The 12465-nt window shown below is 45.9% G+C and overlaps 1 long non-coding RNA gene across 1 annotated transcript in view; it reads right to left on the reverse strand.

Moving 5' to 3' along the window:
• Positions 1-277: 277 nt before the first annotated feature.
• Positions 278-12465, reverse strand: part of LOC138795917 (uncharacterized) — a 51990-nt gene continuing 39802 nt past the window's right edge. The window contains exon 3 of the long non-coding RNA XR_011363685.1: positions 278-399. This is a non-coding gene — a long non-coding RNA (uncharacterized lncRNA). The remainder of the gene's footprint in view (positions 400-12465) is intronic.

Genomic DNA, 12465 nt, shown 5'->3' on the forward strand with positions numbered 1-12465 from the left:
TCCCCGGTTCCAGTGGCGGGTCCCGCATAGCGGCGCTCCGGTGCCCTGTTCCCGGACGCTTCCTGGTCTCTCCGGATCCGGATCCCGCCTCCTTCACTGAGTGGCTGAGTGGACCTGAGACGTCACGTCTCGGGCCCGTGTCAGACACCCGGAAGCGGCCGGGAATTGGGCACCGGAGCGCCGCGATGCGGGACCCGCCGCTGGAACCGGGGAGGTGAGTGGACGTCTTTTCTTTCAGCCACCTCCTCCCCGGCCACATCTAAAAATAGCCCCCACGCTGGATAACCCCTTTAAAAACGTCCGGCGTTTTAGTTAAAACTGCATTAAAGTCGTAATCATCATTTGCTGCTTCGGCTGGTTTATCAAAGCTGATGGATTTCACCGTTTCCTGTTTTGATTCTAAAAGAAAAAAAAAAAAAAATCGAATATGGAGGCAGCTATGTCAACAAAGCACTCACACACACACACACACACACACGTCAGAGTGGTACATACATAACAAGCAATCTTTTTCTTTCAAATCAACTGCTTTATGTCCTGCAGGAAGTGGTGTATTCTTTCCAGTCTGACACAGCGCTCTCTGCTGCCACATCTGTCCATGTCAGGAACTGTCCAGGGCAGGAGGGGTTTTCTATGGGAATTTGCTGCTGCTCTAGACAGTTCCTGACATGGACAGATGTGGCAGCAGAGAGCACTGTGTCAGACTGCTAAGAAAACCACATTTTCTGCAGGACATACAGCAGCTGATAAGCATGGGAAGACTTGTAATTTGCTTCTATTTAAAAATCTCAAATCTATATAACTTTCTGAAACCAGTTGATTTGAAAGAAAAAGATTTTAGCTGGATTTTGCTACAGATTTCCGTCTAAATCTATGACTTAATATGAACCATCATGTAGATGAGATCCATAAAATCATGATGACTTCTTTATATATTCCAGGGTTCTCCAACCTATGCCTCTCCATAACTACAGCCTTCATATGGCAAGATGTGATGGGATTTGTAGGAACACTGGTATAGTCAGTCACTATGACAGATACAATTCTACAAGACATGCAGGGATGTGTGCACATCACTACAACGATGGCTGCATAGTGATGGCTGAGAATAATGGCTGCACACATGTAGCGGTAGCAGTATGATGGTGGGATCAGGGCAATCTTACACCAGACCCAGGGCAGCAGCTAGGGGTTCACCCTAGGGGGGAGCGAGCCAGTCTGAGTGAGAACCTCAGCAGGCGACTATCTATCAATTAATTATCTATCTACCTTCTATGACATATCTGTCTAATATCTATCAGGCAGCACAAGGATGATAGAGTGACCTCCATTATACTTAGTAAAAGATGCTGTGAAAGCTGGGTGATCTCTATTATACTGGCTTTAGGGTTCTGGGAAAGCTGGGTGGCCTCCATTATACTGGCTTTCGGGTACTGGGAAAGCTGGGTGACCTCTATTATACTGGCTTTAGGGTTCTGGGAAAGCTGGGTGGCCTCCATTATACTGGTTTTCGGGTACTGGGAAAGCTGGGTGACCTCTATTATACTGGCTTTAGGGTTCTGGGAAAGCTGGGTGGCCTCCATTATACTGGCTTTCGGGTACTGGGAAAACTGGGTGACCTCTATTATACTGGCTTTAGGGTTCTGGGAAAGCTGGGTGGCCTCCATTATACTGGCTTTCGGGTACTGGGAAAGCTGGGTGACCTCTATTATACTGGCTTTCGGGTACTGGGAAAGCTGGGTGACCTCTATTATACTCGCTTTCGGGTACTGGGAAAGCTGGGTGACCTCTATTATACAGGCTTTAGGGTGCTGGTAAAGCTGAGTGACCTCTATTAAACTGGCTTTAGGGTTCTGGGAAAGCTGGGTGACCTCTAACTGGCAGAAAAAGTTAATACTACACAATGTACAGCCCCTTTGCATTCTGCCAGAGTACCCACCCATGTAATTCATTCCCCCAAACCCATATGTACTGTAGGGCAGGGCTGTTTTGGTTAGGGGGCAGTGATAGCAGCAACAGTACAGTGTGCACATTGATTATAGTGCTTAAAAAATCCCTATATTGTAATCCGTATTCTTTTTCTTCTTCCATTTCTTCTTCTTCTTCCGTTCCTTCCAGCTATTTTTCTGCGTTTAATACAGCCCGAACCGCTTTGCGCACAGACTCCATTTAAACTGTGTTTCAAAGCCCTCGGGGCCCTCCCATAGAAAATAATGGCCACACTCTAAACGCTGACAGCCAATCACAGCACATATGCAAATAGCTGTGGTCACTCTTAAAGGGATGGGACCCATGTCGCTCTTAAAGGGACCCAGGTCGCTCTTAAAGGGACCCAAGTCTCTCTTAAAGGGACGGAACCGGAACGCAATTTGCTCTTAAAGGGACGGCACCCATGTCGCTCTTAAAGGGACGGCACCCATGTCACTCTTAAAGGGACCCAGGTCGCTCTTAAAGGGACCCAGGTCGCTCTTAAAGGAACCCAGGTCGCTCTTAGAGAGACCCTTAAGGAGAGACCCGGGTCCCTTAAAGAGAGACCCAGGTCCCTTAAAGAAGCAGTTCACTTTTTTTTTTTTTTGCCCCCCCGGGTAGCCGCTGTCATGTATACTTACATAAGATGATCGGTGTCCCGTTCCCGTCGGTCAGTTCCGTCCCGCGGTGCCGTTCACATCGGGCGCGCGCTCACTTCCGCCGGCGCTGTGACTCCTTTTCTCTCCCTTGTCATTTGAACGCCGGAAGTCACGCGCTTCCATAGAGAATGCATGGAAGCGAGTGACTTCCGGCGTATAATCACTGGGCAGAGAAGAGGACTTGCAGCAGCCGGCGGAAGTGAGCGCGCGCCCGATGTGAACGGCACCGCGGGACGGAACTGACCGACGGGAACGGGACACCGATCATCTTATGTAAGTATACATGACAGCGGCTACCTGGGGGGGAGAGAAAAAAAAAAAGTGAACTGCTTCTTTAAAGAGCGACCCGGGTCCCTTAAAGAGCGACCCCGGTCCCTTAAAGAGCGACCTGGGTCCCTTCAAGAGCGAAACGAGTCCCTTTAAGAGCGACCTGGGTCCCTTTAAGATCGAAATGGGTCCCTTTAAGAGCGACCTGGGTCCCTTTCAGAGCGACCTGGGTCCCTTTAAGAGCTACACGAGTCCCTTTAAGAGCGACCTTGGTCCCTTTAAGAGCGACCTGGGTCCCTTAAAGGGACCCATGTCGCTCATAAAGGGATGGTACCCATGTCGCTCTTAAAGGGACGGGACCCAAGTCGCTCTTAAAGGGACGGGACCCATGTCGTTCTTAACAGGACGGGACCCTAGTTGCTCTTAAAGGGGTGGGACCTAAGTCACTCTTAAAAGGACGGGACCCAAGTCACTCTTAAAGGGAGGGTACCCAAATCGCTCTTAAAGGTATTTCTCTGGATTAATTTCACAATAGTTTAGTACAAAGCAGACAGGGATGTACACAAACAATCTGAAATTGAACATCTCGGCAAGACAATAAATACAAACAAAATGAAAAACCCCAAATTAGAGAGAAAATAAAATATATCATTCTGTAACAGATATATCAGCAAAATATCTTGATGGGAACAGTAAACCATTGTCTACTATATCAACCCAATTTACAAATCTTTTCCAGTTGTTAAACAGACAAGACTTTGGGGAAGGAAAGACGAACAACCAACAAGAAAGGACAAATAGGGAAAAGGAAGCCTAAGATGTGCACAAAGTGTCAGTAGAGGAATCACAATGGGAGTCCCAAGGTGCCCCAACAGAATCAAAGACATCAATCTTATTGTTTAGAGATGCAGTCAGGCAGCTCCCTCACTCTAATATTCAGCTCATCGCGGGAGGGGAAGACTGCTTCGAGCCTCTGGCTATCAAGGATTTGGCAGTGGTCAAAATAACCAACAACAATTTGGCTTGCTTCTTCCTAAGGCCTTTAGGGAATAAAGTAAGAAGGCAGACCCCAACTCTCTAGGAATATTCACTTTAGGAACAGCCAATGACAGTCCACACACTTCCACCCATAACTACTTTAGTATTTAGACCAGTATCTGCCGCAGATGAGCTGTCCAATAATAATGAAGTAGATTTGGGACAGCCAGACCCCCGTGAACTTTACTGCTCATCATAACAGATTTTGGTGTACAGTGCATCTTAGAGGTCCAAATGAATCTAAAAGTATCTCTCTAAAGTCCTTTAAGCTTGAAAAAAGGAACACGAACCGGCAAAGTAATATAAAAGTTTGGGTAGTATAGGCATCTTTACAGATGCTATCTAAATGGGACACCCATTTAGATAGGAGGGTTCGAATCTCCCTAAAAAGCTTGGGGAAGTTAGCAGAGTATAGGGAAGAAAAGTAGGAATGAGCTGTATTTAATGGAGGACGTCGTCCACTTAAATTTAAAGGCAGTACTCAACTGCGCAATCAGTGGCCCAGGTAAATTTAGCGGCTTTGATTTGGATGTGTTAATTTTCTATCCTAAAAAGTGTCCAAACCTAATAAACAGATTGTGCAAGTTTGGCAGGGAAACTAGAGGTTCAGACAGGTTGAGGAGAACATCGTCAGCAAACAACATTACTTTAAACTCCTTCCCTCTCACTCCTTTTATGCCTAAACAGTTTCGGACTGCAGCTGCCAGGTGCTCTATGCAGAGCAGGGCCGCTTTAACCAGAGGGCACATGGTGCACGTGCACCGGGCCCACTGGTTAAAGGGGCCCCCCCGAGCAGGCCGGCCGTTGCTATGTGCGACCAGTTCGGTCGCACAGGGCTCCGGCCGCCAGCCTGTCAGGGGGGAGCGCCATGGATGGGTAATCTACTTACCCCTCCATGGCGCCCCCTGCAGGGCCCCGCCGTCCGCTGCTGCGCCCGCCCGCTGCTGCTGCGGCGCCATTGGCTCCCTCCCTGTCAGTCACTCTTGTGGCCGCACTTCCTGCGGTCACAAGAGGCCGCACTCTCCCTCTAGCGCCCGACGTCACTGGAGCGTCGGCGCGAGGGTAAGGGGAGTGCAGCCTCTTGTGACTGCAGGAAGTGCGGCCACAAGAGGGAAGAGAAGAGGAACGCGTGGACCTAGGTGAGTAACAGTGTTTGTTTTTTTCAATGTTATATGGGAGGGGGAGCTATATACTATTGGGGAGCACAGGGGTCTATATACTATGGGGAGCACAGGGGAGCTATATACTATGGGGGAGCACAGGGGAGCTATATACTATGGGGGAGCACAGGGGACTATATACTACTGGGGAGCACAGGGGTCTATATACTATGGGGAGCACAGGGAAGCTATATACTATGGGGGAGCACAGGGGAGCTATATACTACTGGGGAGCACAGGGGAGCTATATACTATGGGGGAGCACAGGGGGCTATATACTACTGGGGAGCACAGGGGGCTATATACTACTGGGGAGCACAGGGGGCTATATACTATGGGGGAGCACAGGGGGCTATATACTATGGGGGAGCAAAGGGGAGCTATATACTATGGGGGAGCACAGGGGTCTATATACTATGGGGAGCACAGGGAAGCTATATTACTATGGGGGAGCACAGGGGAGCTATATACTACTGGGAGCACAGGGGAGCTATATACTACTGGGGAGCACAGGGGGCTATATACTACTGGGGAGCACAGGGGAGCTATATACTATGGGGGAGCACAGGGGGCTATATACTATGGGGGAGCACAGGGGGCTATATACTATGGGGGAGCACAGGGGAGCTATATACTATTGGGGAGCACAGGAGGCTATATACTATTGGGGAGCACAGGGGAGCTATATACTATGGGGGAGCACAGGGAGCTAAATACTTTTGGGGAGCACAGGGGTCTATATACTATTGGGGAGCACAGGGGAGCTATATACTATTGGGGAGATCACAGGGGGCTATATACTATTGGGGGGGAGCACAGGGGTCTATATACTATGGGGAGCACAGGGAAGCTATATACTATGGGGGAGCACAGGGGAGCTATATACTACTGGGGAGCACAGGGGAGCTATATACTACTGGGGAGCACAGGGGGCTATATACTACTGGGGAGCACAGGGGAGCTATATACTATGGGGGAGCACAGGGGGCTATATACTATGGGGGAGCACAGAGCGCTATATACTATGGGGGAGCACAGGGGGCTATATACTATGGGGGAGCACAGGGAGCTAAATACTTTTGGGGAGCACAGGGGTCTATATACTATTGGGGAGCACAGGGGTCTATATACTATTGGGGAGCACAGGGGAGCTATATACTATGGGGGAGAGCACAGGGGGGCTATATATTATGGAGAGCACAGGGGGGCTATATACTATTGGGGAGATCACAGGGGGCTATATACTATTGGGGGGGAGCACAGGGGAGCTATATACTATTGGGGAGCACAGGGGGCTATATACTATTGGGGAGCACAGGGGAGCGATATACTATTGGGGAGCACAGGGAGCTAAATACTTTTGGGGAGCACAGGGGTCTATATACTATTGGGGAGCACAGGGGAGCTATATACTATGGGGGAGAGCACAGGGGGGCTATATATTATGGAGAGCACTGGGGGGCTATATACTATTGGGGAGAGCACAGGGGGCTATATACTATTGGGGGGGAGCACAGGGGGGCTATATACTATTGGGGGAGAGCACAGGGGGACTATATACTATTGTGGGAGAGCATAGGGGTCTATATACTATTGGAGAGCACAGGGGGGCTATATACTATGGGGGAGAGCACAGGGGGGCTATATACTATTGTGGGAGAGCACAGGGGGGCTATATACTATTGTGGGAGAGCATAGGGGTCTATATACTATTGGAGACCACAGGGGGGCTATATACTATGGGGGAGAGCACAGGGGGGCTATATACTATTGTGGGAGAGCACAAGGGGGCTATATACTATTGTGGGAGAGCACAGGGAGGGCTATATACTACTGGGGAGAGTGCACAAGGGGGGCTATATACTAATGGGGGAGCGCACAGGAGGGCTGTATATAACTGGACACCTTAAACACCTACTACAGGGACACCTTAAAACTATGGAGGCACAGAGGGGTGTAACTATGTAGGAGTACAGAGGGGTGTAACTACTGTATAGGGGTACAAGGGACCTAACTACTCTATGTGTTGGAGCCTAAAATATTTGTCTGGCAGATTCTGGAGAGAAGATTCACAGCCAGGAGAAGACTTCAAGGTGGCCCAGGCTGGATGGAGAGAAAAAGAAAAGGTGACAGACTCTGATCGGAGAAGACGCCCCCGGTGAGTCACTGGATGTAACTGCACTCTGTTATAGGGTTGTAGTGTTAGGGGTCATGATGTGGCGGCATTATGTAATGGTATCATTGGTGATATCTTTCTGTTTTGTTTAGTGCAGTTTTTCTGTAATATGTAATCACTGTATGGTGGAAATAGTGTTATAAGGTAACTACTGTAATGTATTGGGGCTCTTGATACAGTGTGGGGGCAAATTCAGTACATTATACAATGTGCCAAAAGGGAAGGGGGGGGGCCCACTCTTGAGGGCTGTGCACTGGGCCCACCAATGTATTAAAACGGCCCTGATGCAGAGCAATTAGCAAAGGTGATAGTGGGCATCCCTGGCAGGTACCGTTCAAAAGTGAGAATGTTTCGGACAACATATGCATATGGGATCAAGTCCATCCAAACCCGAACGATCGGCATTTGATTAGCTGGGGCTGCTGAACTTGGATAAAGCTCTAAGGTTGTCTGGAAAACATGGATACAGCCAATGACTATATCCATGTTTTCCACATAGCCTTAGGGCTTTATCCAACTTCAGCATCCACCGCTAATCAAATGCCAAACGATCGGGTTCGGATCGACTCGAGCATGCTCCAGGTTCGCTCATCTCTAACTTTAATGTTTCAAAGATGAATGACCATTCAATAAGGTCAAACGCCTTTTCTGCATCAAGGCTTAGCACCAGGGCATTATCTGCCTGTTGAGTTACCACATCTATAAGATCAATTGCTCTCCCCGTGTTATCCCCACCCTGTCTACCCGGGACAAAGCCTGCTTGGTCTGCATGAATTAAAGAGTACTAGTAGAGAACTAGTACTCTATACATGTGGCCAATGTTTTAGTAAAAATTTTAAAATCAGAATTTAGAAGGAAAATAAGTCTCTAATTTGCCTGGATTAGTAATGTAGAAATGAGACATGGAAGTTGGTATCGCCTGTCTGTGCATAAATGAGTTAAAGAGGAAAATTAATTTCGGGGACAATTCAGAAAAGAAAAAGTTTTGTAGTATAGGTAGGTAAAACCATATGGTCCCGGTTGCCCCGTTGGAAGAGACTTAAGCAACTCCGAAAGTTCCTCCACTGTGATCAGTGAGTTTAGGTCCTCAAGTGGGTAAAGAAGGCAACTTACATTCTTTCAAAAAGTCGCCAATACATTGGCGGCGAACATCTAGATTGGATGGTAGAGTAGAAGATAAAGAATCCAATTTAGCATAGTATTTAAGAAAAACTGTAAGGACTAAGCAGTAGCACAATCATTAAGCATTTTACCCAAAGGGGTATGAGAATACATACTCGCAGCAGGATTGTCCTCCCGCTGTGACTATGTAGTTAACCCCCCCCCCCCCCCCCCCCCCCCCGCCGACCGGAGAATACTTCATCTGTTCCCCGGCTTGTTTGTTTCTTTAAACAAATCCATACTAAGTGTTATGTACTGTACCACTACCACGCCATGACCACTATCACTACCACCACAGACCCTATAGGAGAGTGCAGTTAAATCCAGTCACTCGCAGGGGGCATCTTCTCTGATTAGAGTCATTCAATTTTTCTAAAGAGATTGCTCATTTCTCCAGCACATATAGTAGTTAGGTCCCCTGTGTCCCTGTATAGTAGTTTGGTCCCTTTATGTAGCCCCTATATAGTAATAGGAACCTCTGTGCATACCCCACTTAGAAAATAGCCCAGCTGTGTAGCTCCAATATAATATTAGGCTTTTCTGTGCAGCCTCCATATAGTAGCTAGCCCCCTCTGTTCATCCCTATATAGTAATAGGCCCCTTTGTGTAGACCCAATATATACTAGATGACCAACTCTGCCCATCCCCTATATAGCGGTAGGCCCGTCTGTGCATTCCACCATAGAGTAGGTGGCCCTCTTTGTGCAGTCCCCATTTAGTAGGTGGAATCCTCTGTGCTGTACTCAAATAGTAGATGTGCAGTGCCCACATAATTGGTGGGAATTTCATTTTCATATTTACTACACATTACACACACAGGCAATACTTTATACATTATAATCACATACAGTAAAAGCTTCCTAATTTCTTAAACTAGGCCAATGCAACCTAAGATGAACATCAACACCAATACAGAGTGTACTGGGAGACCAACTGTTAATAGAACTTGTCAGTCGAGGTTAACCTTGTTTCTCTTAGACCCAAAAGGGCAGAGGTGAAACAGAAAGTTAATGTATACATATGCACCAAGGTTCTCTAGGCTGATATGTGATCAAATATAGATAGGATGTATTTACACAAAGATAGAGTTAGTAGATTAGTAAATTTAAAGTTAGTAGATTGAAAAACACAATAAAATAAAATAAAATAAATAATAAACTAAAGTTGCCAAATAGCTTCAATCATGTACGTAGATAAGGAACATAGATATTAATAATCAATACATAATTGCAAGAAATAATATATTATATTGATAATATTGATATATTTTGATAAACTAATAAAAAAATAGTGACAAAAAAATTAAGAATTAAAAAAGAAAAATAAAAAAAATTTTGAAAAAATATGGATATCCTTAAAGTGTCACTGTCGTAACTTTCAAAATCTAAATGAACAGTAGATGTGATATAAACATTTTACATTGATTATTTTTTTTAGTTATCAGGGAAAACACAGCACTTCTTGTGTTTACTGTTTTTTTTCTCAAGGAGTCAGAAAACCAGATCATCTGAGCGGTCACAGAGAAGGCAGTCATGTGATTGATAGACACATTGAGCCGTGACTCTCTGTATTGGCCGGTACTTCCTATGTTTTCCTGTTCCTGTTCCTGTTTTTTTTCAACCAGCAGAAGACTAAAAATCTGCCTTAAGAAGACTGGACCTTGATTTCTGGTAAGTTCAGCTTTGTTTTACAGCATGATAACAAATTGCTGAGTCCGAGTGGGTATGTGGTCTTGGTGTTTAACACCACTTACCAGTCTTCAGGCAGCCTCTGTTCTCATCAGGGTGAAGATGGCAGAATTCTGGCATCCGGCGCTCAGCTTTAAGTCCGTGTCGGCTTGAGCATGCTCAATGTGGAATCAGAGATGCTGTGCCTCGTGTGTCTATGGTACCAAATTCAAAACACTGTTTGATAATGAAGGTCCTGTTATGTAGCTAGCAGTGATTGGCAAACCTGATGGAGGAATCTCATAGCCAATGGCTTGGGGTTATAGGTGGTATCTCTTCCTAGCAGTATAAATGGCTGGACGTGTTTCAGGGCTCTAATTAGCCCCTTCCTCCGCAGCAAAAGAATAATGTGGATGCTTGACAATTCTGAAGTGTTTTATATAGAAAAAATTAATCATTAACTGATGTAAAGTTTTTAAAAAGAAAAACGGATCCTGGGCATTTCGGAATGGAATACACAGTAAGCCCATAAGTAAAACTAGGACTGGATTTGATTAAACTACATACAGGTACAAAAAAGTGCATGATGCAAAGGAACATCATTATATTACATCTGAGCATATCTTTTTATTATTTTCATATTTTTTTTTTTAAAATAGCTTGGTACAGTTTGCATAAACATTGCAAAAAAGGAAAATCTATCTGTTGCATATATGTATATCCTTGCACCACATCTTGTATTATTCTGATTTTGTACTGTAGCAGCGATGACATTACCAATATTCTTTGTGCTCTTAAAAATGAATTTGGGGGCTGCTGATATGAATTCTCCTAATACTTTATCAGGTGTATAATCTCCCACCTGTTATATATAATATGTTTTAAGTTGTTGGGTGGGAGTATGTCCTGGGTCATGGAACGACCGGTCTCTGTAAAGATCATGCCGGCCGGTACTGCAGTACTGGCCGGATGATCTTTCCGGCCGCAGTGTTCTGATGCGGGCGCATTAGCACGCGCCCGCATCAGAACTCTCATAGCACACAATGAAGCAAGCGGGCGGAGCCTCTAGCTTCATTGTGTGAACTGACAGGACTTTCTGCGACCGCAATTCACTGAATTGCGGCCGCAGAAAACTGACATGTCAGTTCTTTGCGGTGCTGCATGGGATCCCGGCCAGAGCGTATACTTTGTATAGAAGGCAATGCAGTGTGGCAACAACGGCCGTACTTTTACGTTGTGTGAACATAGCCTTAACCTATACTACCATCTCATACCAATATAACTAATAATGTCATCATACAATGCCCAATGTCATACACTAGCACTAAACAGGCTCTCTTCAGGGTATAGTCACTCTGTGGGCTTGTCATAAGTGATTACAGTCCAGTTACACTCAGTAACTCACAGGTGACGTCTTCTTGTAGTGGTTCCCTTTCCCTTTTTCCTGCCACCCAGCACTAATGCAACCACAGTGCCCCATTACATATTGGATCCTCTTTGTACCCCCCACTGAGTATTGATGTTTAGTGTCCCCACTCACAGTAACGTGCACCCTTTGTGTCTCCACTCATGATAGTGCTCCCATTTACTAAAAATGTTTTGGCCCGTGTATAAGGGACAGTAATCGGCCAACAATTGAGCAAAAACTGGCTCCTGAGTTGATTTGATCTTTTGCACAGCTGGTGAATTCATAGATTTTAGATGCACATCTGTTTCAACAGGGGCTGATAACAATGTATTTAAATGGCCGCACAAATGATACATCAACCATTTGAGTGCCAATCTTGCGGATCTTGTTTGAGGCTGTACATGGCTGTATATCTGGCCATATAAAAGGGTCCAAAGAAATCATGCTATACTTAAAAATGCTACTTCAATGCCCCTATTTAGTATTGATATCCAGGGTCAGGTGCCCACCTCCTAGAAATTATGTTCCCCATAATGCCCCAACTTATAAATAATGATCTATGTACCGGCTCTATTTAGATATTAGGCCTTCTTAGTGTCCTTATTTCAGAATTAGGTATGGGCGAATTTACTGTAGGAACAAAGCGAAGTGCTTAGTTAGGATCGGCCAGCAGCTTGTCGGGTGCTCCAGGTGCCAGGAAATGCTGGATCCAATCTTGGGAAACTTCTTCTAGTTTCCCAGGACTGGATACAGCTTTTCCCCAGGGAGGAGCAGCATGAAGCGGCAGACTTCAAAGACAGCAGCCTGACAAGCTTCTGGCCAAACCCAACGAAGCGATCTGCTTCATTCCTACTGTAAATTCGCTCGTCCCTATTTAGAATAATGCCCCACTACTGATGCCCGCTTCGTACCCCCACTCTGTGACCATATTAAAAAAAAAAAATCCTAATCCTCACCAAGC

This window comes from Dendropsophus ebraccatus, chromosome 6, assembly GCF_027789765.1.
Source record: "Dendropsophus ebraccatus isolate aDenEbr1 chromosome 6, aDenEbr1.pat, whole genome shotgun sequence".
In the NCBI taxonomy this organism is placed as follows: Eukaryota; Metazoa; Chordata; class Amphibia; order Anura; family Hylidae; genus Dendropsophus; species Dendropsophus ebraccatus.